Below are 26,914 nucleotides of genomic sequence, written 5' to 3'. Positions count from 1 at the left end.
TAAAATCTTACTTTCTATAGGAAACTTTTCCCAAATCCCCCTTAATTCTAGTGCCTTCCCCTATGTCAACTACCTCCAAGCTATCCTGTATGGCCAGCTTGTCTGAACATAGTTGTTTGCACGTTGTTAGACTGGGAGCTCTTTGGGAACAGGGACTGGTTTTTGCCTTTCTTTGTACCCCCAGCGCTGGGCATAGTGCCTGGCACCAATATAACAAATGTTATTTGACTGACTCTTCAAGCCAGCCATGCTTGGGTCTCATCACCTGCTAGCTGATCAGCTCCCGGAGAGCAGAGGGTGAGTCTTTGGCTAAATATTAGCATTTTAAGTGGGAGTCTTTGGGGGAAGACACAGTGCTTTAACCCAAAGAACACTTCCTTCTAAGTCAAGAGTTCTCCGCCAGGACCCAGCGGCACTCTGCCCTAATCCTGGGCAGAACCTTGGTAAGACTCAAACACCTCTCGATCTGGCTATCACTAACACACTGTGCAACAGGCAATATCATTTATTGTAGTTATCTGTGTTAATATATACTCGAAGAAGGCACGGAGGTACCACAGCTTATCTAAACTTTGACTCTCCCCCAGCACCAAGGACAGCGCTTAGCACATACTCAGAAAGGGTGCAGCTGCTGAGCACGTAATTGTTCTTTTTTGGACCACACTTCCAATTTCAATGGTGTATTGGACTTCTGGTAGGAAAACTGCCTCTGCTAAGGTAAATCTGCTGCTCTTCTGCAGCTGGGCTTTAGAGCAGCACCTGGGGACACACAGCTAGGATATGTCAGAAATGGCACTGGAACCCAGGTCTTCCTGAATCTGAGACTGCCTCTTTACCCTCCGGGCCACAGTCCCACTCTGTTGGTGTCCTTGTTGTTGCTGGCAACAATAATAATAACAGCTGACATTTCCCTTGCTCTCCAAGGTTTACAAAGTTATGGAGAACAAGGAGAAAGGGGGCGGTGGGGCGCAGTGGATACAGCACCAGCCCTGGAGTCAGGAGGACCTGAGTTCAAATCCGACCTCAGACACATAACACTTACTAGCTGTGTGACCCTGGGCAAGTCATTTGTCTGGCCAAAAGAGAGAGAGAGAGAGAGAGGGAGAGAGAGAGAGAGAGAGAGAGAGAGAGAGAGAGAGAGAGAGAGAGAGAGAGAGAGAGAGAGAGAAAGGGGGTGGTGGGGTAGGACAGAATAGCAGGACCAGCTCAGCCCCACCCCCACCTTCCCTCAAGCTCTATGTGGAGGAAAGGGCTTCTTAACCCTTCCTTGTGTGATAGCCCCCTCTGGCGGTCTGGAGATTCCTCAGGATCAGGTTGTTAAATGCAAAACACAAAATATGGAGGATTATAAAGGAAACCAATTAGGCTAAAATACAGTTGTCAAAAGATTTAAAAAACAAGTGCACAGAGCACAAGTTAAGGATCATTGGTGTAGCACGAAAAAAAGCTCTGGATTTGGAGCCAGAAGACCTCTGCAGATTACTAAGCTCTGTGACCTTGGCAAGTTCCTTCCCCTCTCTGGGCTTCATTTTCCTCCTCTATAAAATGAGGGGCTGGACTCAGTGACCCCAGGCTCCCTTCCAACTCTCACTCCTCACCTCCTAGGCCTCCTTCACTGGCAGAGCCATCTTCTCTCAAAGCTTCCACTTCAAAGTGGAGCTAAATCCCTGTTTAGTAAGTGTGCCCAATGGCTTCTCAAACTGCCTCATTTACAGCCTCCCTCTGTTCCAGAGTGCCTAAAGAAAGATAACCCCTGGGGGCAGTTAGGTGGCACAGTGGATAGAGCACCAGGTCTGGCGTCAGGAGGACCCTGAGTTCAAATCTGGCCTCAGACACATAACACTTACTAGCTGTGTGACTCTGGGCAAGTCACCTAACCCCAACTGCCTTGCCAAAAAAAAAGAAAGACAGATAACTGCTGAGCCTCAGTTTCTCCTCTGTTGGTCAATTGCTGGTTGTTGTCCTTTGTTTTTGAAGAGGACCAAAATGACATCATTGTCTTAGAGTCAAGTTACAGTGTGTCTCACTGTGGCAGATCAGACCGATATGAGCTCCAAATGTTCTCCCACAGGTTGGGCACAAATAGTCCACGTGAACATTTGGGGTGCACACCTCGAGTTTCTTCTGAGCTCCTTCAATTCTGCTTTGCTCACAGAGCACAGAACCTTCTCCAATGAGGGCACGCCATGCTGGGCAGTCCTGTGCCAGTGTTTCCTATGTCACACAATCAATTCCAAAGTTCTTAAGAGGGACCTTGAGAGTTACCTTGTATCGCTTCTTTTGACCACCATGTGAGCGCCAGCCCTGTGGGAGTTCTCCATAAAATAATCTTTTTGGCAAGCCTGTGTTTCTCCAACAAGACAGCCAACCCACTATAGTTGCTCTTTCTGGAGCAGAGTTTGAATACTTGTCAGTTAAGTTCAAGAAAGGATCTCAGTGCCTGGTATCTTTTCCTGCCAGGTGATCTTCAGAATCTTCCTAAGACAATTCACACAAAAGCAATTCCGTTTCCTGGCATGACACTGGTAGACCATCCAGGTTTAACAGGCATACAACAATGAGGTCAGCACAACGGCTCTATAGACCTTCAGTTTGGTGATCAGTCTAATGCCTCTTCTTTCCCATACTTTTTTCAGAGCCTCCCAAACACTGAACTAGCAATGCATGTGTCAACCTCGTTATCAATGAACACACACGAACACATGCATTGTCAGAGCTAGCTCAGTGTTTGGGAGGCTCTGACACACGAATTCTCCTCTGTAACCTGAGAAGCCTGTGGCCCTTCAGCTCCCTCTTAGTTCTAAATCCTACATGCTGTGATCTGATACCGACAATACAGAGCAATTATCATGCAATCAACAAGCATTATTAAGCACCTACTATGTGCCAGCATGAAATGAGGGCTCCTTGCCCTCAAGGAGCTTACAATCTACCAAGGCACAACACACACACATCATAGGAGATAGGGTCAAACAATAGAAAGATACAGAGTACCCAGAAAAAATGAGCCTGATCTTTCAGGGGAGGAGATGGATATTCAACGAAATAGGGGACTTCCATACCTTCCTGATAAAAAGACCAGAGCTCAACAGAAAATGTGATCTTCAAATACAAGACTCAAGAGAGACATAAAAAGGTAAATGGGACAGAAAGTAACAACGTGTTGTTAATAAGGGCAAACTCTTTACATCCCTACCAGGGAAGATGACACTTGTAACTCTTGAGAACTGTATTGTTAGTACGCCACGTTAAAGGGGGTGGGTATAAATTGACTTTGATGTAATGATGAAAAAAATCTAATCAAGTAGGTTAAATGGATCCAAGTAAGTGAATTAATCTGATCTAACTAAAAAAATGCACTGAGAGAAAAGGAAAGGAGGAGGCAGACAAGGGTAAATTTACATCACAGGAAAAGGCACAAAAACCTATTACAGCAGAGGGAAAGAAGGGAGGGGGTGAGCATTGTTTGAACCTTACTCTCATCAGATTTGGCTCAAGAAGGGAATAACATAATCAGTTAGGTATGGAAATCTAACTTGCCCTATGGGCAGTAGGAGGGAAAAGGGGAAAGAAAAGGGAGGGGGGATGGAAGGGAGAGAGGAAGCAGTAAGGGTAAAGGGGAAGAAAAGGGAAAAGGATAATAGAAGGGAGGAGAGACTGATGGAGGGGGTAGTTAAAAGCAAAACACTAGTGGGGGGGAAAGGAGAAAGGAGAAAGAAAAGCATAAACAGGAGGAAAAAAGGATGAAGAGAAAGACACAGATAGTTATCAGAATTGTGAATGTGATATATGAATGTAATGGAATACTATTGTGCTATAAGAAATGATGAGCAGGCAGACTTCAGCTAAACCTGGAAAGACTCATATGGTCTGATTCTGAGTGAAGTGAACAGAACCAGGAGAATGTTGTACACAGTAACAGCCACATTAAGTGATGACTGACTTTGATAGACTTAACCCCTCTGGCAATACAAGGATCTAAGATATCTCCAAAAGCCTCATGATGGAAAATGCCATCCACATCCAAAGAAAGAACTATGGAGTTTGAATGTGGTTCGAAGCATACTATTTGCTATTTTTTTCTTCTGTTGTGTTTTGTTTCCTCTTTCTGGTGGTTCCTCCTATTAATTCTAATTCTTACTTACAATATCACTAATGTGAAAATATTGGGGAAGAAGGTAGGGAGGAAAGTAGAGAAAAATTTAAAACTCAAAAGCTTATGGAAGTGATTGTTGATAAACCAAAATAAATTAATTTTAAAAAATGGAAAATGAACAACAAGAAGGTTTCTAAATTTCCTACATATACCCTGAAAGACCAGAACACAGAATCTGAAGATTAGCATGGGCTCCCCCGAGCTGTGTCCCAGTTATGCAATGATACCTTGGCACCTTTGATGCTGTTATTTATAATTGAAATTCAAGGGGTTATGTCATTTAGTCCAATAAAATTACGCCCTGCCATTTGAAAAAAAAAAGAAAGATACAGAGTACAGTGCCCAAAATTAAATAGGCCCTGCCCTCAAAGAGCTTGCAGTCTAATGGGAGATAACATGAACACACCATTTCTCAAATAATGGAGGGAACATCCATGGAAAGCTACAACATTCACAAAATTATAGGGGTCTGGAAGGGACTTTAGGACCCTTTCTTTTCACAGATAAGAAACAGGCCCAAAGAAGGGGAGAAACTTGCTTAGGGACACACAGGGCGTAATCAGCAAAGGTAGGGTTTGGACCAGGGTCCTTTGACTCCCAATTTCATCCTCCTTCTCCCTGGAGCACGTGGTCTCCTTACTTGTGGAAGTCAATCTTGCAGGCTACCCCACCGCTGCCCCACTGCTCACTTCCTGAGACACACCCGCCCCAGACAGGACCCGATCTGCTGACAGTGCCTTAGCAAGAGTCTCCTCACCCAAAATCCAGCCTGTGATTGGACCCAATTTTCCACAAGCAGAGCTAAAGGCCAGCTCTCCCCACTGTACCAGATCAGAAGAGCAGGACATCCTTGCTTTAGGAGGTCTGCCAAGCCTTACCCACAAGCTTCCAGGCTCCAGAGGAACCAAGCTAAGCAGAGGAACAACTTGGGGGAGAGAGAGAGAGAGAGACTTGAAGAGAAGCTCAGCTGGACAGACAAGGCATGACAAGATCAAAAGGGTCCAGATAACAGAACAATGGGAAATGTGTTTGGGGTAAGAAAGAAAACCCCCTGCTGTGATTGTGACAGCCAAATGGCCGGAGGTGGGGATGGACAAAAGTTCAGAGGGTCAAGTCACAGTTGGAAGGCTCTGGAAACTAGTCAAAAAAAATTGAATTCTAGTGAACTCTCCCATCCTTCAAATGAGGAAACTGAGGTGACTAGCCCCGGGTGCGGAAAATGGTTGGGGATGTTGCTTCTGTGCATCACTCAATCGGGGTGGACGCCTGTATGACAGTATTGGAGTCAGCTGGGACTGGAGGGAGTGTAGGAAATGGCTGGTTTTCATTTCCACAGGGGTGCAGTCTCAGGAATAGGTGGAGGTTGAATAGAAGAGGCCACGGAGCTGAATTGGTGGATGAATGGACTGGCCAGAGAGGGCCCATTCTGAGGTTGGGTATGGATCGACACATCTGCATCCCAGCCTTACCCAAATAAGGACAAAATTAAATAAGGGCCGAATCGTGGGGAGTGAGAGATGTAATTAGGAGCGGAGACTCACATGGGGAAATTAGGTGCTTCAGATAGGCTGTAAGCTCTATAGTACCCAGCCATGGGGAAACAGGAGAAGGCAACTAGAACGGGGACTAGGGAATACAAAGGTGTGCATCTCTGGACACACGCGCTCTCACACATGGGGGATGCCTGGCCTTCGTAGGCCATCCATAAAGCTTCCTGGTTCAGCAACGGCGTTGTGGAATTCGTGACATAGATAACACAGGTCACACAGGTAGCAGAGCTGAGATTCCACCCAAATCGGGCATAATCTTTCCTGAGCCACAGATGCTTACCCAACTCACCTGACGAAGTGGCTCTGAGGACCAAAGGAGACTGAGGGCTATATCATAACAAGCTCTAGTATGTAAAGGAAGATCTCAAAGAGACCTTTGGGACCGGTTAGTCACATGGCCATAGTTACCCTTAGACGGGGAAAGTGATTCACCTAAGGTCATAGGAGTACATATACTAAGTACTGGAGAGGACCTTCAAGGCCACCCAGTCATTCTATTATCAGCATCGCTGGCGTCATTGTTGTCATGGTTGCTCTGTTGTTGTTGTCACTAGAATGGATCCACCAATCTCAGCTAGCCTGGAAGGGCTCCCCGGATCTAATCCAGGACTGATCAGCACGGAAGCTTCAGCCAACTCCTTCTTTCCTGCCTGATGACCCTCTGCTCCCCAAGGTTCGCCATCGTGGTGCTGCATTTAGTGCAGACACCTGATTGGCTTAGCGTCCTGCAGCTCAGAAGGGATGGTTGGGTGTTCCAGGTGCTGAGGAAGCTTCTAGGATGAGAAGGGAAGAGGCTGTAAGCCAGGAACCGGCTATAAAAATACCCCAGAGAATCTTTTGCCACTAGTTAGAGCCTAAAAAGAATAAGAAAAAAGAAAAGTCACACCTACTGGCTGGTGAGAAGAGCAGGACCCTGGGACAGACAAGTAGCTTTAGCTTGGTTCAATAAATACCCCAATGGTCTTACTCCAAAAACCCATCAAAAGAAAACTAAATCCATGACAAGTCCCCACAAATAGAACTCAAGGGCTGCCCCCTCCCCTGGAGATAGCGCCCATATCAGCACTCAGAGCATTGTTGCCTGAATCGTCTGTTCAAAGTGATAGCTCCAAGCCTCCATGCATGTGTCTCCACACAGAGCAAAGTGAGAAGGAAGATAACATGAACCGAAAGCAAAGAAACTGGATCACAAGAGAAAAGTGCAATGTAGTAACACGAAGATAAATCAGCTCTCAAAGTCACTCGGCATTCATCCCCAGATGGCCACCACCCCCGCACGAGTCCACGGAGCACTAGCCTCGACTCCTAGTAAATCCATCTGTTCTCCCCAGTACTGCCAGAGAGGGCACATCGGTCCACTCACAGAAAGAGGGGTCCTAGGAAAACTCACCCACAGTAGCAACCCTGGCTCCTTAGCTGGGCAAAGACAGAGCAGTGCAGAGATCCCAGCCGACGCGGCTTGGAGAAAGAGGGCAGAAAGAGGGAGGCAGACCTCTTAGAGAAACAGGGCAGAGCTCTTTCAGCGCTGCTGTCTTAAGCAGGCTGACCCCTCAACGCTGTAGTCACTTCTGTGGCATGAGCTAGGTCTGGCATAGTCCAGATGCAAAGTGAATCTTTCTGCATCTGTCACATCTCCCACCCCTTGGCCTCCCTGGGAAGCCTCCTCAGCCTTTTAAATTGCGTGTCCTAGAAGGATGAGGCACCATGAGAGCTTTGTGCTGGGGCAGGTCACCATAAAGCAAAGCCAGACACAGATTTCTGGTGGTTAACGAATGAAAAATCATTTGTGAAGAGCTTATTATGTGCCCAACACTGGGGATACAATGACAAAAATTGAGACAGCCCCTGCTCTCAAGGAACTTACATTCTAATTGGGTGAACCAACATATGTAAGACGGTTCTCCGTCAGGGTGTATGCAAAGTCAAGTCAACGAGTCTTCATTGATTTACTGTATGCAGGCACATGTTAAATTTGGGAATACAAATATAAGCAGAAAGAAAGACAGTCCCTGTCCTCAAAGAGCTTACTTTCTAACGGGGGAAGACAACTCTTGAAAGTGAGCTAGCAGGGGGCAGCTAGGTGGCGCAGTGGATAGAGCACCGGCCCTGAAGTCAGGAGGACCTGAGTTCAAATCCAGCCTCAGATCAAACATTTGACACTTACTATCTGCGTGACCCTGGGCAAGTCACTTAACCCCAATTGCCTGGAAAAAAAAAAAGGTAAGCTAGCAGGGGAGTATGGAATAAAGTCAGGAACAGAGCCAAAAGAGGAATGAAGGAAGGCTGATCTAGGCACTGCCTGCAAATAGAGGATCCAGGAGGAAATCACCAGTGGGAAGAAGGGGCCACTGGGGCTAAAGGATCATACAGGGAAAGGCCCAAGGTAGCCCAAAGATAATGTTCTGCAATGAGGAAGGCGCACTTGATCTCAGGCACTGTGACACCATGCACATGTTCCATGCACAGACACATGCTCCCCCAAGGGAACAATGAATCATCTGGACTCCTGGAGGTGAAAAGGACCTTCACTACTGTCTTTATCCCCTCACTTTACAAGTGAAGAAGTTAAGACTAGGGGAGGGGAGGGGAAGGGGAGGGGAAGGTCTTTCTAATGCCCTCAGACGTCACCACCCCAGCAGCTGAGTCCATCTAGCCGAGTGGACAGATTACTGGACCTGCAATCAATCCTCTCTCAGATACTTCTAGCTACGTGAACTCTCTGTGCCATGGGCTCCTCATCTGTGAAATGAGGGAGTTAGACTGAATGGCCTCTAAGACTCCTTCCCCACGTGAAAGGACACATGATCCTTCTGTATACATGTAACAGCCCCCAACTCTCTCCTGGAAGGCTCTGTAGGGCCTCCATCTGGAAAATGACCACCCTCAGTCATCCTCAGGAGCCCAAAGCGCCACGATGAGGTGGTGTTAAGAGATACCACTAGGTGGCAGCAAAGAACAGGGAACTCCAGCCAAGCCACACTCAACACAGCTGGGCACACACACAATCTAACAGACCCACAGAGGTCTGTCCCAGGGATGAGAATGTTGGGTCGAGCAGCAGAAAGAAGAGCTCAGGAGACCTGGGTTTGAGGCCTGGCTCTGCCTCTGTATGAACTTGGCCTGGTCTCTCCTCTCTAGGTCTTAGTTTCCCTCTTTGTAAAATGAGAGATTGGGGCGGGGGGGGGGCAGTAATTACCTTTTGAGGCCCCTTTCAGCTCTAACTCCTAGGAACACTTGTACTTACCCCCTTACAGGGCGAAGAAAGCACTTTCAGTTTAACAAACATTGATTAGACGCCTCTGGCATGCTAGAGGCTTTAGGAATGGAAGCTATCACTACGGAGTACTCTAGAAATATGAAATGACCTCATGCCCTGGTAGGTGGATATGGGGGCTGAGGGCAGTGACTACAGAGAGCTGGCTCTTTCCTTCTGCTTGAAGAAGGGGCGGGAGTGACATCAAACATAGGGAGTATTGGGGTCAGTTCTAGGTGACACATTTTTTCAGTTCTAGGTGACACGTCTTTTCAGTTCTAGGTGACACATTTTACAGTTCTAGGTGACACTTTTTTTCAGTTCTAGGTGACACCTTTTAGGAATGCTGGAGAGCATTCAAGGGGAACAACTCAGGGTGGTGAAGACCCTTGAGGTCACGCCATGTGAGGATCCATTGAAGGGGCTAGCCAGGCTTAGTCAGAAGACTTAGGCTGCTCTGTATTGTCACTCAGAAGAGAGATCAGCCTTGTTTTGCTGGGCCCCAGAGGGCAGAACCAGGAACTGGGGGGTGGGGGTGGTCTTAGAACAGATAACACAGAATGTCAGCATTAACACCAGACTAGAAAGGGACTAGTTCAAGTCTGATGTCGGGCTCCCAACAGGAGTTGTGACTTCCCTTTCACTTGAGGTCTTCAAGCACCTTATCAGATGGGTCAAGAGATGTGGATTCCAATGCCAGGTCTGCAGCTGCTCTTTGTGACTTTGGACATGGCACAGAGAAAAGAACCTGGGCTTTGGGAGTCAGAGGACCCAGGCTCAAATCTTACCTCTGACATTTACTGTCTATGTGACTTTGGGCAATTCATTTAATCTTCCTAGGCCTCAGTTTCCTCACCTGTAAAATGGGGGGAATGGACAAGGTGGCTTCTAAGGTCCCTTCCAGCTCTAGAGCCAGGGTCCTAAGATCATTCTCCAAGGGATCCCCCTTTGTAAACTGAGGCAGTGCAGTCCTGGTCTGGATTCAAGTCTGATCTGCCTATATAATAATAACTGACATTTATTTAACATGTCACAGAGCATTCTCTCATTTGAGCCTCACAACAACACTGTTGAGCTAAGTGCTACAGGCAGTATAGAAGAGGCACAGGCTCTGGAACCCATCCCCCACCACCCCCCACTGTCCTTGAATTTCCCTACAGGGTCAAGCCTCTGGAATTTGCCTGAGGCATCGACCCGTCTCGGTTAATTAACTGCCCTTTCATTATCTGCACCTGCCCCACCCTAGACCTCCCTTCCGGATCTGGTCTAGACCCCATTCTCTTGGTGCGGGCTTTCGAAGTCCAGTCACCCCAGCTCCTGGCCACTCCCTTCAAGATCCTCCCTAGGCCCCTCCTCCAGTCACCCCAGACTACTTGGCCACGCCTAGATCCCTCCCACAGTCTTTCTGAATGTAAGTCCCATCTGGTCTGTGCTAAGGTGCTCTGATTCCATCTAGGCAATGGCTCTTATTCAATTTATCCCACTTGTCAATATGAGTGTCACAAATGTTCAAATTCCTTAAGAGTCTGGCCGATATGTTGGATTTTTGATAAACTCGTCTTTGGCTGAAAGAAGGCTTGGGTCAAATTCATTCAGGCAGGACCTGTGTCACTATTTCAGGGTCCCAGCACCCCTAAACCCCAATAGTATGATCTCCATTTTACAGATGAAGACACTGAGGCTCAGAGAGGTTGATTCTCAGCAGAGGGAGTTTCAACACTGGGTATTCTCTAAATGACTAAAATCATAGGTCTTGACCTCTCCCCTCAAAAAAGGGGGTTCTCAGACTCTCTGAATCTCTCAAATCCCTTCCAGATCTGCCATCAGATTCATCTACCTCCATCTGGATAGAGAAAACACCTTCTGCTGGGGTAGGATTGCAGGGACCCAAACTTCTTTCCCAACTCAGCCCTTCCCTCCTCCCTAGATTGGAATTCCCCACCCAGTTCAATTCACTGAGGGATGAGCTAAACTAACAGCATTGTCTCAAGGAGGCTCAAGTAAATATACAGTGGTGTGGCCTGGGAGGGGACCTCTGAGCACAGGTACAGTCCTCTGCACCTCAGTCTTCCTGAGAAAGGAAATTGGATTCCATGATGTTGTTACAAGGAAACTAAAATGAAAAGTCTCAGAGACCAGAGAGTGACCAGAAAGTCTCTAAGAACCCTACTTAGGCGAGACCTTGAAACAAAGAACAGAGAATATCAGAGCTAGGAAGGGACTTCAAACAAGGAGCGTCAGATCTGGGAGGGGTCTTAGAACACACAACCCAGAATGGCAGCATTAAAACTAGAAGGGACCCTGGGATATAGAACACAGAACGCCAAAGCAATAAGGAACCTGGGCAGAACAGTGTGCTAGCACTAGAAAGGGCCTTAGTGATTGTCCAGCTAAGTGCCCCATTTTCCAAGTGAGGCGCTGTATCTCCTCCAGGGCTGGTACGCCAGTGGAATATCACACGGAGCCTCTGGAGAGGCTGGGTCTGGAGGTGAGCACCCCACAGCCACTGCTTCTCCTTGGAAGCTCTGCAGGCTGGGTGAGCCAGGTGCCTGTTTGACAGGAGGTGAAGGTAGGCCCCAGGTGGAGCCACCCATCCCCCAGCGCTGACCATTCTCTTTCCCTTGGCCCCTGGATTATTCTCCTTCGTTAATATTCTGCCTCCCCTCCCACAACTGCTAAAGATTATGCATTTGTGTGGGTCCCATCACACTGAAGAGGTATTTTCATGGAGTGTTGCCATGGTGATAATGTGATGTCACTGCCCTGGGAGGTGTTGCCTTGACAACCAGTGATGTCACTTCATAGGAGCTGGTTGCCAGGGTAACCGCCTCAGTGGCTGGGGGGATAGCCAAGGAGGAGAGGAGAAACAGAGGTGGGGGTGGGAGAGACAGATGGGGGGAGAAGAGAAAAGGAAAGCGTAGGGGTGGGCAAAAGAGGAGAAAAGGGGGGCTGGGGAGAGGCTGCCTTGGATTTAGCAGGGGTTTGGTGTTTCTTCTGCTGCCACCCCCTCTTCTCCCTGGGCCCCTGGGGGCTTTAAACCCCTCTGTCTCTCCCTGATTAGGTTTCAACCCACCAGCATGGAATGACTGAAATATTTGTTCCCTGCTCCAGCAGACTGGTGATGGGAAGAGAGTCTGTGCCACCACAGACCACAGGCATGGCTGTGTTGCCTGGAAAATCCACCCCCCCACAAACTCCAAAATCCATCTTTCCTCCACTATCAAGGATGCCTGAAATTCCACCATTAGCAATCACCCACTTCAGAGTCCATACTCAAAATGCAGATGCCCCTGGAAAAAGAGATGCGTGGAGTTCCTGATACTTTGGTGTGATTCACCACCGTTTGCCAATAATTCCCTCACCCCCTACAGGAGCCACTTAGCCTTCCTACAGCAGTGTGCCCACCTGTAAAATAAGGGGGAGCAGGGTCGGACCAGACAATCCCAGAGCTTCTCTAACTCAGACACTCCACATTCTCTTCTAATCTTCCTCCCAGCTCTCATGGTCTATGGTCTCAGCTTCATCTGGCTCTGGCATCATAAGGTCCTTTCAGCCCTAACACTGGGTGCCATGTCCTTTCCACCTTCTCGCCGTCTCTCTTATTTCTGGGTTCCCCTCTCTCCGCTCCGCAGCCATGGTCCCACTCATCGCTGCTCACCCACACTGCTTCAATAGCCTCCTAATTAATTGGTCCCTCTGCCTCACTCCAGTCCATCCTCTACTCAAAGGGCACAGTCTGAAACATGTCGTCTCCGTGGAACCTTCAGTGACTCCCTATTATCTCCAGGATTGAATAGAAAATCCTTTCTTTGGAATGTAAAGCCCATCACAACCTGGCCCCTTCTCTTACACATCCTTTCCCCCTTTTACTCTACAGTGCAATGACACCGGCTTCCTTGCCGCTGGTCACACATGACCCTTAACTCCTAACTCCCTCGCTTTGCACTGACTGTCCCCGAATCCTAGAATGATCTCCCTCTTGGCTTCCCAGACTCCCTTCAAGACTCTGCTTGAATCACAACTTTTATAGGAGGCGGTTCCTGGTCCCACCCGATCCTCCTTTCCTGAGAGCATCCTCTACTTACACTGTACATACCTAGAATGGACAGCTATTTAATTGTCCCCCACTGGAATGCAGGCTCCTTGAGAGCAGACAGGGATTTGTTTTGCCTTTCTTTGTATCCCTAGGATTTAGTACCATGTCTGGCACAGAGAAAATAGCTTTTAAAAAGCTCATGGAATAACTGGCCCCTCCCAATTCTGACATTCCCTCTTCTCAAGCCCCTCCCAACTCTGACATGCCACATTCTAAACCTATCTTCTTGACACATGCTTTTCTGGGCTCAAGGGAGTTTGACACAGAAAGAAAGACACAAAGAAAATGTTTTGTGACCAAATGATTGAATTGAGAAGATGGACAAGGGGCTCTTGTGACAAGCTGACAAATTTAGCTCAGAAGTAGGCCATGCTGACACCCTCACCCCCACTGCAAAATTATTTCTGTATTTACTGGCAGTAAGGTCACCCACACATCGTGGTTATACCCTTTTATTAAAATATAAGAAGAAGAACACACACGTGCATGCATACACACACATACACACACACACATGCACATGCACGCACACCCACCCACCAACCTTCACTGGAGAAAGCGCTAAGACCCTCATGATGGAGTTTCCCATATGCTGTACCCATCAGTTCCTGCCCATTATTGTAGGTCATTCTATATCTTTACAATTTCATTTCTAAATTTCAGTGAAGTTCTGTCCATTTGATAAGAGATAAGGACAGCTGGGCAAGAGGGAAGGTGCCTTTTCTCCTGGGATACTGGGCGGGGGTGGGGCATGGTCTAAGAAGCCCAGCCCAAGCTAATGGAGCCTGCACCACTTTGGATCTCCTGGATTCCTAGAGCTCACTGATCAGTCTGGTCCAACTGCTCTCATTCCCAGGATCAGAGATGGGGAGCCACCTGCCTAAGGTCACCCAGCCAATCGATGGCAGAGCCTCAACACAAACCCAAGCTTTCTGATTCCACTCATGTTCTTTCCACTAAGCAGCTGTCTTGGAAGCAGAGACAAAAATGACATGGAGACCATGGGGAGAAATCATATAATCTTTGGGTTGGCATGGCCTTTAGAGACCAACCCTCAGAGGTTGGAAAGAGATAAAAAATAAAAGCTTATTAATTGACATTCTAAAAAACTTTTTAAAAAAATAGACTCAGGAGTTGACTATGGGCTCTCTAAGGCCCCTTACAGCTCTTAACCTCAGATTCTAAGTTCCTTCACCTCTCTGTGACTCAGTTTCCTCCTCTGTCATCTGAAGGGGCTAGACTAAATGATCAAATGAGATATTTGTAAAAAGCACTTAGCCCAGTGCCTGGCACATAGTAGGTACTATATATATGCTTATTCCCTCTAGGACTTCTTCTAGCTGTAATCCCTATGAACCAACAATTTCTGGCTATTCCATAATGTCTCAAATATGCTCATAAGACCAGCAAATCCTGTTCCAAAAGGTGCAGCCATGACATAAATACACAGCATGTGAGAAAAGGACATCATCTTCTGAGAATGTCCAGGATCACACTGGAAGAGAGATCGTCAATGACTGCATGATAATGCTTCTCCCTATCTGGGTTCTCTGCTCGTCCATGTCTTCATCCAGGGTCCCCCAAATGAGGTAAATGGGACCTAAAGAAGTGGACTCGCTCAAGGTCACACTGGTAGTCAGAGGTTAGATTCAAACCCAGTCCCCACTCCAGAGTTAAGGTTCATATGTTCCTATCTCTGCCCTCTAAGACCAAACAGAATGTCTAATCCCGGGGCAGCTAGGTGGCGCAATGGATAGAGCACCGGCCCTGAAGTCAGGAGGACCTGAGTTCAAATCCGGCCTCAGGCCAAACATTTGACACTTACTAGCTGTGTGACCCTGGGCAAGTCACTTAACCCCAATTGCCTAAAAAGAAAAAAGAAAAAAAAAAGAAAGAAAGAAAGAATGTCTAATCCCTTTCTTGGCTTCCAGACCCTGGTCTTTCTTGTGGTTGCATCTCCTGTATGTAACCCCCATCCCCCCCAAAAAAACAGGAAAAGATAGAAAGGGAAATGATATTGAAAATAACTACAAAATGTACAAAGTACTTGGGAGTCCATCTACAAAGACATACATAGGAACAATATGAATGTGACTATAAAAGTCTTACATACAGACCTAAATAAATGGAGAAATGCTAATTGTTCATAGATAGGTCTTGCCAATGAAATGAAAATAACAATACTACCTAAGTTAATTTACTTATTCAACACCACACCAACCTGGCTGTCCTGCTTCTCCATGCTCCTTTGCCTCGCTTTCCACAGTCCTTCACTCTCTTCCTCATCCTTTCAGTCAGATGTTCGTCAAAGTTCTGCTCTCCACCCTCTTCTCTCCTCCCTCTACACCCTCTCCCTTGGAAATCTTATTTCACAGCTCAGACAATCACTGATGGCTCCAGACATGCATCCCCAACTGTATACAGGATATCTCCACCTGGGTGTCCTAGGGACACCTGAACTCCGGCAAATCCTAAGCAGAGATTAGCATCTTTCTCCCAAACCCTTCTCTCCCTTCTGACTTCACTCTTCCCTCCGACAGCAACACCAAATATCTGTAAAAGGGGAAGGAAGGGGATCGCTAAGGTCCCTTCCGGGACTGGTCTACGATTCTGTGATTCGCCCAGTTACATAGATTTGAAATTTCAGTGTCTGACTCTTTCCTTTCATTCACTTTCTATCAGTTAGCAAGTCCTATTGACTCTACCCCTACCCCTCAAACATCTGTATCCTTTAAAAAAAAAAGTATTTCAATCAATATCTATAGCTTTAACATCACCGTTATGTCACCATAATTTCCATACGAATATCCTTTTCACCTCCCCTATCCAGTGAGGCATCCCATATGACGGAGAATTGAAAAAGGGGAGGTGGGGAACGCTTAAGCAAAACTGACCAACCTATCGATGCAGCTGCCAGTATATGCAGCATTCCACACCCATAGTCCCCCACTTCTGCAAAGAAAGGAGGTGACCTCAATCGGTGATCTCTGCTCTAGGGGCAAGTTTGGTCCTTCTCATCAGAAGGCTTTTGGTTTCCTTTGGGACTTGGTGGGTTTCGGTTTGGTTTTTCTCTTCCCACATGTACTTCTTGTACATGTCGTCTCCCAGGTCTTCTTACTTTGTTCTGCAAGAGTTCAGAGGTTTTTTCACAGGTTTTTCTGAATTCTTCCTATTTATTGTTTCTCAGAGCACAATTATATTCTATTTCTGCCCCTCCTTTCTGCTCCCACTGCCACTACCCTGCTACAAGCCCATTACCTTCCATGAATTATTGTCATAGCCTCCTAACCTGTCTTCCAATCTCTGCTCTCTTCCCCTTCCAATTCACCCTTGACACACACTGGCAGCTAACTTTCCCTGTGCCTAAATCTGATGGTCACACCCCTGTTCAAGCTGCCTACTGAGGAAAGTTCAAATTCCCAGGTCTAACATTCAAGGCTCTCCAAAATCTTAATCAATAAACATTTATTAAGTGCCTACTATGTTCTAGGCACTATGCTACGTGCTGTATTAAAAAGAAAAAAAGGCAAGAATACAAAAAAAAAGGCAGTTCCTGCCCTCAAAGAGCTTATGATAAAACAGGGGACACAACAGACAGAGAGAGAGAGAGAGAGAGAGAGAGAGAGAGAGAGAGAGAGAGAGAGAGAGAGAGAGAGAGAGAGAGGAGGGAGGGAATGGCAAGAGAGAGGAGAGAGGAAAAAGAGAGGGCAGGAAGGAGAAAGAGAGAGAGAGAAAGGAGAGAGAGAGAGAGGAGGGAGGGAAAGGGAAGACAGAGAAGAGAGGAGAGAAGGGGAAGAGAAGAGAGAGCGGGAGGAGGAGAGAGAGAGAGAGGGAGGGAAGAGAAAGAGAGAGAGAGAGAGAGAGAGAGAGAGAGAGAGAGAGAGAGAGAGAGAGAGAGAGAAGGGGGAGGGAAAGGGAAGAGAAAAGAGAAAGGAGAAAGAGAGAGAGAAAGGAGGGAGGGAAAGGGAAGACAGAGGAGAGAGGAGGGAGAGAGAGAGAGGAGGAGAGAGGAGAGAGAGAGAGAAGAAGAGAGAGAGGAGAGGAAGGGAGGAGAGAGAGGAAGAGGAGAGAGGAGGGAAGGGAAGAGAGAGGGGAGGGAAAGAGAGGAGGAGAGAGGAGAAGGAGGGAAAGGAGAAGAGAAGGAAGAGAGAAGGAGGGAGGGAAAGGGAAGACAGAGGAGAGAGGAGAGAGAGAGAGAGAGAGAGAGAGAGAGAAGAGAGAGAGAGAGAGAGAGAGAGAGAGAGAGAGAGGAGGGAGGGAAAGGGAAGAGAGAGGAGAGAGAGGAGGGAGGAGAAAGAGAGAGAGAGAGAGAGAGCACATACACTATATACAGGACAAACAGGAAATCATTAAAACAGGGCAGGACCAGGATTAAGGAGGTGTTGGGAAAGGTTTCCTATAGAAGGTGAGATTTTAGTTGGTTAAAGGAAGCCAGGGAGATCAGTAGTTGGAGTTGAGGAAGAAATGGATCAGCCAGAAGGATTGCGGGACAGCCAGAAGACCAGAATCACTGCATCAAAGAGTATGTGTTACAGAGTAAGGTATAAGAAGATGAGGAAAGTAGGAGGAGAAAGTTATGAAGGGCTCTGGATGTTAGCAGAGGATTTTTTATTTGCTCCTAGAGGCAATAGAGAGCCAGTGGCGTTTACTGAATACAGGGACAACAATTAGAAAGGTGCTTTAGGAAAATCATTTTCATGGCCAAATGGAGGGTGGAGGACAGAGAGACCTGAGGCAGGCCAGCCCACCAGCAGCCACTGCAATAATCCAGACGTGAGGTAATGAGGGTCTGCATCTGGATGGGGGCAGTGTCAGAGGAAAAGGGGGTGTATTCAAGAGGTGCTGCAAAGGTGAAATCGACAGGCCTTGGAACAGCTTGGATATGGGGGAGAGGGAGTGAGAGAGACAGTTAGGATGACTCCTGGGCTGTGAGCCTGAGGGGCCGGGAGGATGGCGGTGTCCTGCACAGCAACAGGGAAGGTAGGAGTGGAGGAGGTAAGAGAGATGATGAGTTCCATTTTGGAAACACTAAGTTTAAGACATCTACTGGACATCTAATTCAAGATGTCTGAGAGGCAGTTGAAGATGTGAGATTGGAGGTTGGCAGAGAGGCTGGGGCAGGACAGGCAGGTTTGAGAATCATCAGCATAGAGACTGTCATTAAATGCATGGGAGCCGATGAGATCACCAGGTGAGGTAGGTAGTGTAGATGGAAAAAAGAAGAGGACCCGGGACAGAGCCCTGAGGGACACCTATGGTCAGAGGGCCTGACCTGGAGGAGTATCCAGCAAAGGAGAGAGAGAAGGAGCAGTCAGAGAGGGAGGAAAACAGGAGAGAGTGATGTCCCGAAAGCTTAGAGAAAAGAGAGTATCGGGGAGGAAAGTGTGATAAACAGTGTCAAAGGCTGCAGAGAGGTCAGAGAGATTGAAGATGGAGGAGAGGCCATTGGATTGAACAGTTAAAAGATCACTGGTAACCTTGGAGAGAGCAGTTTAGGTGGAATACACAGGTCAGAAGCCAGATCATCAGGGGTCTTCCTAGGAGAGAGGGGAGGAGAGAAAGCGGGGGCACCGATGGCAGATGGCCTGTTCAAAGAGTTAAGCTACAAAAGGGAAGAAAACAATAGGGAAAAAGGACCAAGGGAGATTTTTTTCAGGATAGGGGAGTAAAGCATGAGCCAATAGGGAGGGAGAAGTTGCATATAAGTGAGAGTGAGGATGACAGGGAGAGGGGGCAATGTGTTGAGGAGAAGGGATGGAATGGGGTCATGATCAGGTAGAGAGGTTAGCCTTGGCAAGGAGTGAGGCCGTTTCACCACATGAGATGGGGGAAGGATCAGAGAGGGGTAAAAGAAAGGAGGTTCTTGGTAAAGAGAATTGGGAGGGAAATCTGGCAGCACCCTCCCTTTCCGCTAGTACCTGATATAACTGCCATCCATATAATAATAACAGCTAATAGTTATATAGCACCTACTGTGTACCCCAGGCACTGTGTTAAGCACTTTACAAATATGATCTCATTTGTTCCTCACAACAGCCCTGGGAGGTGGGGTTGTTGTTATCCCTACTTTACAGATGAGAAAATTGTAGCAAATGAAGTTTAAGTGGCTTGCTCAGGGTCACACAGCAAGGAAGACAGAATTTGAACTCAGATCTTTCTATCTCCAGGTACAGCACTCTATCCATGGCATCACTGCAAACTACCCATTCCCATCCCCTCTGGATGCCCCTCACTTCTCCACTTCCATGTCCATTGCTTTTCCCTAGGCCTGGAATGCTCCTCTCCCTCTTCCCCTGTGGAATTTGTGCCCGTCCTTCAAAGGAGGTCACCTTCTCCACGAAGCCTTCCCTGATCTAATGTCTGGTAGTGATCTTTTCTCACTGGATCTTAGATTTAGAGCTGGAAAGGACCTTAGAGGTCATCAAATCCACCTCCTCTTCACAGATGAGGAAACCAGGGCCAAGAAAGATTAAATGACTCCCAGGGCTGCACAGAGAGTAAGGTCTAAGGCAAGATTTGAACCCAGGTCTTCCTGACTTCACACGTTTTGCATGAGCTGTGTATATAGCAAACATGTACAACTTCAAACTATAGGCTCCCTAAAGGCAGGGAATAAACACGTTTTGCTGAAAACTTGGACCTCTCTGGGCAGCTAGGTGGAGCAGTGAATACAGCATCAGGCATAGAGTCAAGAAAATTCATCTTCCTGAGTTCAAATCCAGGCTCAGACACTTACTAGCTGTGTGATCCTGGACAAGTCACTTAACCCTGTTTGCCTCCGTGTCCTCACCTATAAAGTAAGTTGAAGGAAACGGCAAACTACTCCAGTAACTTTGCCAAGAAAACCCCAAGTGGAGTCACAAAGAGTCAGATACGATTGAAAAAACTGGACAAAATGGACCTCTCTGGGACAAAGCCTAGTGCCCTGGAACAGTTGGGACTTAACATGTGGTTAATTCTACCAGGCCTGTGATTTCATTAGTGTAGGAAACGTCTGATGAAGCAACCCCTTCCCGGTGAAGATGAGCCCCTGCTCAGCCAACCCTTGCCCAGGGTCACACAGCCAGAGTGGGTCAGAGACCAAACTTCACCACAGGTCCTTCTGACCCCAAGGCCTGACTCTCTAATCACTATACCTCACTGCCTCTTAATTTAATCACATAACTAAATTAAAATATGAAGCCACATACTGCAGCAAAGAGCTCGCCTAGACCAGGAAGACCTATCTGGGTTTAAGTTCAGTCTCTGATACCTTTGAGCTGCGTGACCCTGGGCAAGTTACCAACTCTCACTTCCCTGTCTGTAGGAGAGGCTGCCAAGGGAGGGGTTCTCAACCACATAACCCTAGGCAGATGAAGCCCTAAGTGCAGCCCTCATCTCTATGGAATAGATTGTACATTATCAAAATCTTAGGCAATCTGGGGACCTGTTAAAGACCTTAGCTCAAGGTCTCCCACTGCATCGGGGACATCTCCAGTCATCCCAAACTCAGATAGCTTCAGAGGAGAGAGTGAGGCTCGTGACTTTGCACAGCCCTTCCTCACTTAAATCCAATTAACTTGAATATCTTGGCTTCACTTCCCTGATGTTACGGTCCTCTTTGAGAAGGAAGGACAAACAGCAGTAGTAGCAGCAACATGTTACATGCAGACATTTTTAAGATGAAAACTTAATTTTCTCTATTTTTCTCCAAAATTTCCCTAATTCACGTGGCCAGCCTTCGTGGATCCCATCAATATATTTTAAGCCCGAGTGTGCCCTACGGAGACGACCCATGCTGGTTAAATGAGTCTTTTAAAACTCAGCTCAAATCTCAACTTCTCCAGAAAACCTTCCCCGACTCCAGACCACACTGATCGTTTCCTGTTTATCAAGATTCTAGCACCCTATAGCTGTGTGACCCTGGGCAAGTCACTTCACCCCATTGCCCAACCAAAAAAAAAACCAAACAAACAAAAGAAGGATTCTAGCATCCTAATTTGGAGCTTTGGAATCATCTAGTCTAACCCTCTCATTCAAAAGATAGGTGACTTGCCCAAGGTCACATAAAGTACAGAGATGGGGTTTGAACCTAGGCCCTCCTGACTCCAAAACCAGGGCTCTTCATACTCCTTATGTTCTTGTCATATAAACAAGGGGGAACTTTAATGTATATTGTTCATTTTCTGGGTTAACACTTTATATTGGTCCATTAAGGAAGAATGCTGCCCACCTCCTGACAGAGATAACAGACTAAATATGCAAAAATGAGACATGTTCTTGAATATGGCCAATGTGGAAATTATTTTATTGGACTATGCATTTTCATTACAAGGGTTTGTTTGTTTGTTTTTCTGGGGTGAAAGGTAAGGAGAAGAAATGCTTAATCATTAGACTTGATCCCTTAGAAAGCAAAGACTGTTCTGTTTTGCTTTTTGGAGGGGGATTGCTTCTGTATTCTCAACGCTTAGCACATAGCAGGTAAATTTTAAAAGAAACATTTTATATCAATGTGTAAGGCTGATTCCGACCTGTTGGGCTCCCGAGTTATTTCCAAGGGTGTTGGACTTTTCTCCCCGATTAGATTATAAGTTTCTTGAGGGCAAGCATTGTCCTTCCTTTTGTATTCTCACAAGAGCTAGCACAGTCCATGGGAAAACCACAGAACCTTAGGAGGGGTCATTCTAGTCTAACTTCCCCATGGGACTTAACCGCTTCTGTGGCAGAAGGTTCCTTACTATTCTATTATTGATCCCCATAACTGGAAAGTTGCCTCCTAAATATCTGAAAGGTCCCCCTGGACTCCCTACCTGTTAGTCCAAGGTTCTCTGCAGCCACACGAAACAAGTCGACTTCCTCTTGAAAGGTGTTTAAACCCATCTCCCCTCCCTTCTCCACTTCTAAGAATCTGCTTTTCTACACACTGAACTTTTCCTGGTTCTTTCAACCCCTTTCTAGAACGTGTCTTCCAAACCCCCTGCCATCCTGAATGCTGTCTGAAAAAGACTCGGATTTCTTAAATTCCAACCTAAAATGTGCCCAGGACTGGACACAGTGCTCCAGATGGGATGACACAGACAATCCACTTGACTGGTGCTGGCTGAACTGAATACACACCAGCTTATGTAAGTGAAGCTATATTTGAAACAACCAACTCATGCACCTCTTTAGCTGAATTTGGGGGGGGGGGTGTTTCTGTGTTTTTAAATAAAGAGACAGCACGGTGCAATGGAAAATGTTGAAATTCTGGCTCTGCCACTTACTAGCTGCTACCTTGAGCAAAGCACTGCAGCTCAGCCTCAGTTCCTCCACTTGGTAAAATGTACCAAACAGCTGACCTCTAAGGTCCCCTCTTGATCTAAGTCTACGATACAGAGATATTGTGTGTGTGTGTGTGTGTGTGTGTGTGTGTGTCTATAGCGCTTTGTAAAACTTAAAGGACTATGTTACCCATTATTATCTCATGCATGACTCAATGCATTATTCCCTTTCTATGCCTTCTCCCATAAAAATAAACACGAAAACTTACACTTAAGTGCAAAAAACAAAAACAAACATAAATCACACAAACCAAGGATGGAGATGAGGTGTTTTATTATGCATTTCCCATGAAAAAAGACCTGAATTCTTGCAGGGTTGAAGTTGCTACTTACAGTGTGATGGGGATGAGTGTGGCATAGGGGAAAATATATTGGTATCATAGGACCTGGCTTCAAATTATGGTTTTGTCTCTTACTCCATGTGACCTCGGGCAAGTCACTTAACCTCCTGGGCCTCAGTTTCCACATCTATAAAATGATGGGGATGGGGATGGCTAGCCTCTAAGACTGTCTACTTCTAAATCTATGATCGCCAAGTCAATTTGTTTTTTGGTCTGTATTAACAGTAGTTTTCAGAGAAGACAACTGTCATGGAATCTTAGGGTTTGAAGGAACTTCAGCGGCGTCTCAGCTGATCCATTCCTGGACAAGAATTCCCATTTTGGTTGTTCAGTCATGTCTGACAGTTTTCTTGGCAAAGCTACTGGAGTGGTTTGTCATTTCCTTCTCCAGCTCATTTTGCAGAGGAGGAAACTGAGGTAAATAGGGTTGTGCCTGGGCCAGGGGCACACAGCTTGTGTCCGAGGACAGATCTGAACTCAGGTCTTCTTGACTCTAGGCCCAGAGCTCTATCCACTTGCCACCTACCTGCCCCAGAATTTATCTCCCAAAATTGCCCAGGGAAGGGGAATCTATGAACATCTCAAGGTAGCCCACTACACTCTAAGATAGCTGTTGGGTAGGCTTCCCTTACATCAAGTCCTAATTGGCCTCCTTTGCAACTCCCTTCCCCCCAACCCCCACTGCTCCTAGATCTGTCCTCTGGGGCCAAGCAAAACAAGGCTCACACCTCTTCCAACAACTTGTTGATCATTATTACATCCCCCTCCCTCTCCAATCTCCTCCTCAGGTGATAGATCTCCAGTTCTTCCACTTGAACCTCATACGGCAAGCCCCTTCACATTCCTGTTGGACCTTTTCTAGGTGTTCTTCCAAAATGCAGCACCCAGAACTAGGCACAAAACTCCGCGCGCGCCCTGACTAGAGCAGAGCACAAGCGCATCACTGCCATCTTGGTTCTGGACACTAGACCTCGATTAATGTCGTTGCACTAGCTTTCTTGGCCACTTGTGTTGACTTGTTCTGACTTGTGCTGAGTTCAAAGTTCAAGAATAAAACCCAATACCTTTGCAGACAAGGCACTGGTTAGCCTGGTGAAGCTGATTTTAATCCCAAGAGTAACTTTACATCTATTCTTATGCAATTTCATCTTAATTCAGTGTCAAGAGCTTCCTTCTTGAATTGTTATACAAGGCGTTTAGCTGTCCTTCCCAGCGGAGTCATCTGCATTCCATGCTACATCTATGCCTTTATCCAAATCACCGATTTAAAAAGCAGGGAGCCAGAGATCCCTAAGGCACTCTACCTGGGACCCTCATCCGAGGTGACATCCAGACACGAGGCTTTTAGTCTAGCCAAATACTCCAATTGCGTCCCATGGTTATACCATACTCAATTCCAGGTGAATTACGTGGAGGACAGCCAGAGGACTGGTGAAAGGGATGGGATTTCTATCCTGAGAACACTTGAAATAATCCTTGAGTACTACTGCAGCTGGATGGTGCAAGTGGGGAGTGCTGAGCCTGGAGTGAGGAAAACCTGAATTCAAATCCAGCCTCAGTCACTTACTAGCCATGTGACGCTAGAGAAGTCACTTCACCCCGTTTGCCCAGTTCCTTCCCCTGTAACATGAGCTGGAGAAGGAAATGGCAAACTACTCCAGTATCTTTGACAAACAGACCCCAAAAGGGGTGACGAAGAGTCAAATACAACTGAAAAATTCCTGAACAACCACATTTCGGAGGGACACAAAGGAGTTCATACAGCTGATCAGGATGGTGAAGGATCTCAAGATGAGGGCTTAGCAGGGGCGTAACAGTCTCCAAGTATTTTTAATGTTCCCTTACAAAAGAAGTGTTTTTAGACTGGTTTCGTTTGGCCTCAAAGAACAGTACCAAGAGTAACAGGGTAGGGAGCAGGAGACAGACATCTGGGAAAACTGTCTACTAACAGAGCTGTCCAAAAGGGCATCACCGGAGGTCTTTTAACAAAGGCTGAATGGGATAACCACTCACATGGGATGTTGGAGAGGTGACATTCTGTCACGGGAGAGATTTAGCTTGGAAGGATCCCTAGGGCACTCCACTGGGACATTCTTCCAAGGCCACATTCAGGCATGAGACTCTTTCTGTCTAGCCAAACTATGCACGGACACCCTATACCAAACCACATTCAATTCTGAGCTGAAGAGAGGGGGAGAATGACCACTGCCTTAACTATCTGGAAGAGGGATTAAGATAACTTCGTTGCTTTGCCATTCTTTGAAAACTTAACCAACTTCTAAGCCAATGGGTACCACTGGGCACTCAGATTTTAAATACAAATTTCCCCTTTTCTTAACATTCAAATGCCTATGGGCAGAATCTGTTACCAAAGAGATGTATAAGGCAGAGCAGATAAATCAATGGCTAGACTATACCCTCCACTGATGAGTCATGAAAAACTGCAGCAGGAATGACCAACCATAATTCCAAAGGACTCCCAATTAAATATGCTAACTAGCTGGAGACAGAGGACGGACTCACTGAGACAGAAGTGCAGACTGAGGCTTGGGAAGAAGGTGGGGTGAGGACGGTCAATACAGGAACTTGTTTTGCTTGGCTACATTTTTAACAGGGTTTGGTTTTTTTCTTTCTCAATGGAAGGCAAGGTGAATTTTGATTTAAAAAAAAATTAATAGAGCACACCTGTGATGAATTTGTGGGAGAACACAGGCAAGTTACACATGATGGGCCAGCGAGAGTGGATCACACTGACAAGATCAGAGGGGCTGGATTGTGACACCTCGTTCTCTTCTGCCTGCAAGGAAACATCCACGTGGGAATTTCCTCCAATGCAGCTTACAACTTCTGACTTGGTGGTGCAAAGCAGTGAATCATGTGGAGGGCTTGGGAGTCACAAAGACCTGGGCTGGAATCCAGACACACAACCCAAGGCCAGTCACTTAAGCTCTCTCAGCCTGTTTCTTCATCTCCAAAACAGGTATCACGAACACCCACCTCAGTGTTGCTATGGGGCTCCAATAAGATATATAAACCTTAATGAGCTATCTCAGTTACTATAACTATAATCAGATGGGTCTTCGGGGGCTACTGTGAACAAAGAATTCATTACCCTACCTATCAATGTGCTGATGCTGCACTTTTGCAAGGCTTAGTGTAGGTCTAAGTTTACTATAAGCTTGTCAAAGCTTAAAGCTGCACTAAGATTTCTAGGACACCCTACATAATCTCCTGTCCTACCAAAGAACAAAGAAACAACATTAACCCTAATGAAGAGAGAGCTCAGATCCCCATTGGAGATGAGACGTCAAAGTTGCAGCCAAGCTGGCAGGGTGACAACACTTCAAACACGAATCTCTACCTTTTTATGAAGGTGAAGGCAGTGTTTTTGTCTAACCTCACAGAGACCCCAAAGTCTGTCATAATCGGCAACCAAAACAGAGGGCGTGTTCCTTGGCTTAAGTGCGATGAAGTCAGGGTCACGTCTGTAGTACTCGCTGCCTCATAGGGATTTTGAAAACACCAAAAACCACATGCGTCAAGTGATTCCTAATGAGGAAGGACCACAGAGGAGTCTGTTGCTACAGGGTGGCAGAGGCCAGAAAGGGCCAGGGGCTGAAGGATTAGTGCAGAACACCACGCTGAAGTCAGCAGCTCTGCTTCTACTATGAGTGTGACCTTGAACAAATCCCTTTCCCAAGCCTGGCCCTGGTTTCCTCCTTTGCAAAAGGAGGTTGGGGTGACTCTCTAAAGGGCCTGGCCATTTTAAATCCCATCATCTCGTACTCATTCATTCGTCCCAGTTTCTTCCCCCGGCTCCCTCAGGCTTTAGGAGCCGGCAGCACTATCCCAGGAAGGCTTCCCAGTCCAGGTATAAGGTGAGCTCAGGCCAAAGGGTGCCTCAGTAACACATACTCGGGGTACAAGAGGAACAGCTGGCATTTTTACAGAGTGCTTGAAGGCTGGCAAAGCACTTTCCATGTTTTATCCCAGTAAGGTAGGTGCTGATATTACCGTCTACTACATAAATGAGGAAAAATAGTTTCAGTAATTTGCCCAGGGTCCTACAGCTATTAATAAGGGTCAGAGGTGGGATCTGAACCCAGGTCTCTCCAAGTCCAAGTGCCTGGCTCCATCAACAATAACATGCTGCCTCTCACGCAGTCTGGAGCTGGCACAACACCTCCTCCCGTGGGGTGGGGGGTGGGGGATGGGGGAA

General features: G+C 46.8%; 1 pseudogene; it reads right to left on the bottom strand.

Moving 5' to 3' along the window:
* Positions 1-26,914, bottom strand: part of LOC110215312 (phosphatidylinositol 3,4,5-trisphosphate 3-phosphatase and dual-specificity protein phosphatase PTEN-like) — a 79,108-nt pseudogene that overhangs the window by 51,500 nt on the left and 694 nt on the right.

Source organism: Phascolarctos cinereus, unplaced genomic scaffold, assembly GCF_003287225.1.
Source record: "Phascolarctos cinereus isolate Bilbo 61053 unplaced genomic scaffold, phaCin_HiC Scaffold_4;HRSCAF=312, whole genome shotgun sequence".
In the NCBI taxonomy this organism is placed as follows: domain Eukaryota; kingdom Metazoa; phylum Chordata; class Mammalia; order Diprotodontia; family Phascolarctidae; genus Phascolarctos; species Phascolarctos cinereus.
The sequence above is the reverse complement of the archived record's forward strand: the minus strand, read 5'-3'. Positions and strand labels throughout refer to the sequence as shown.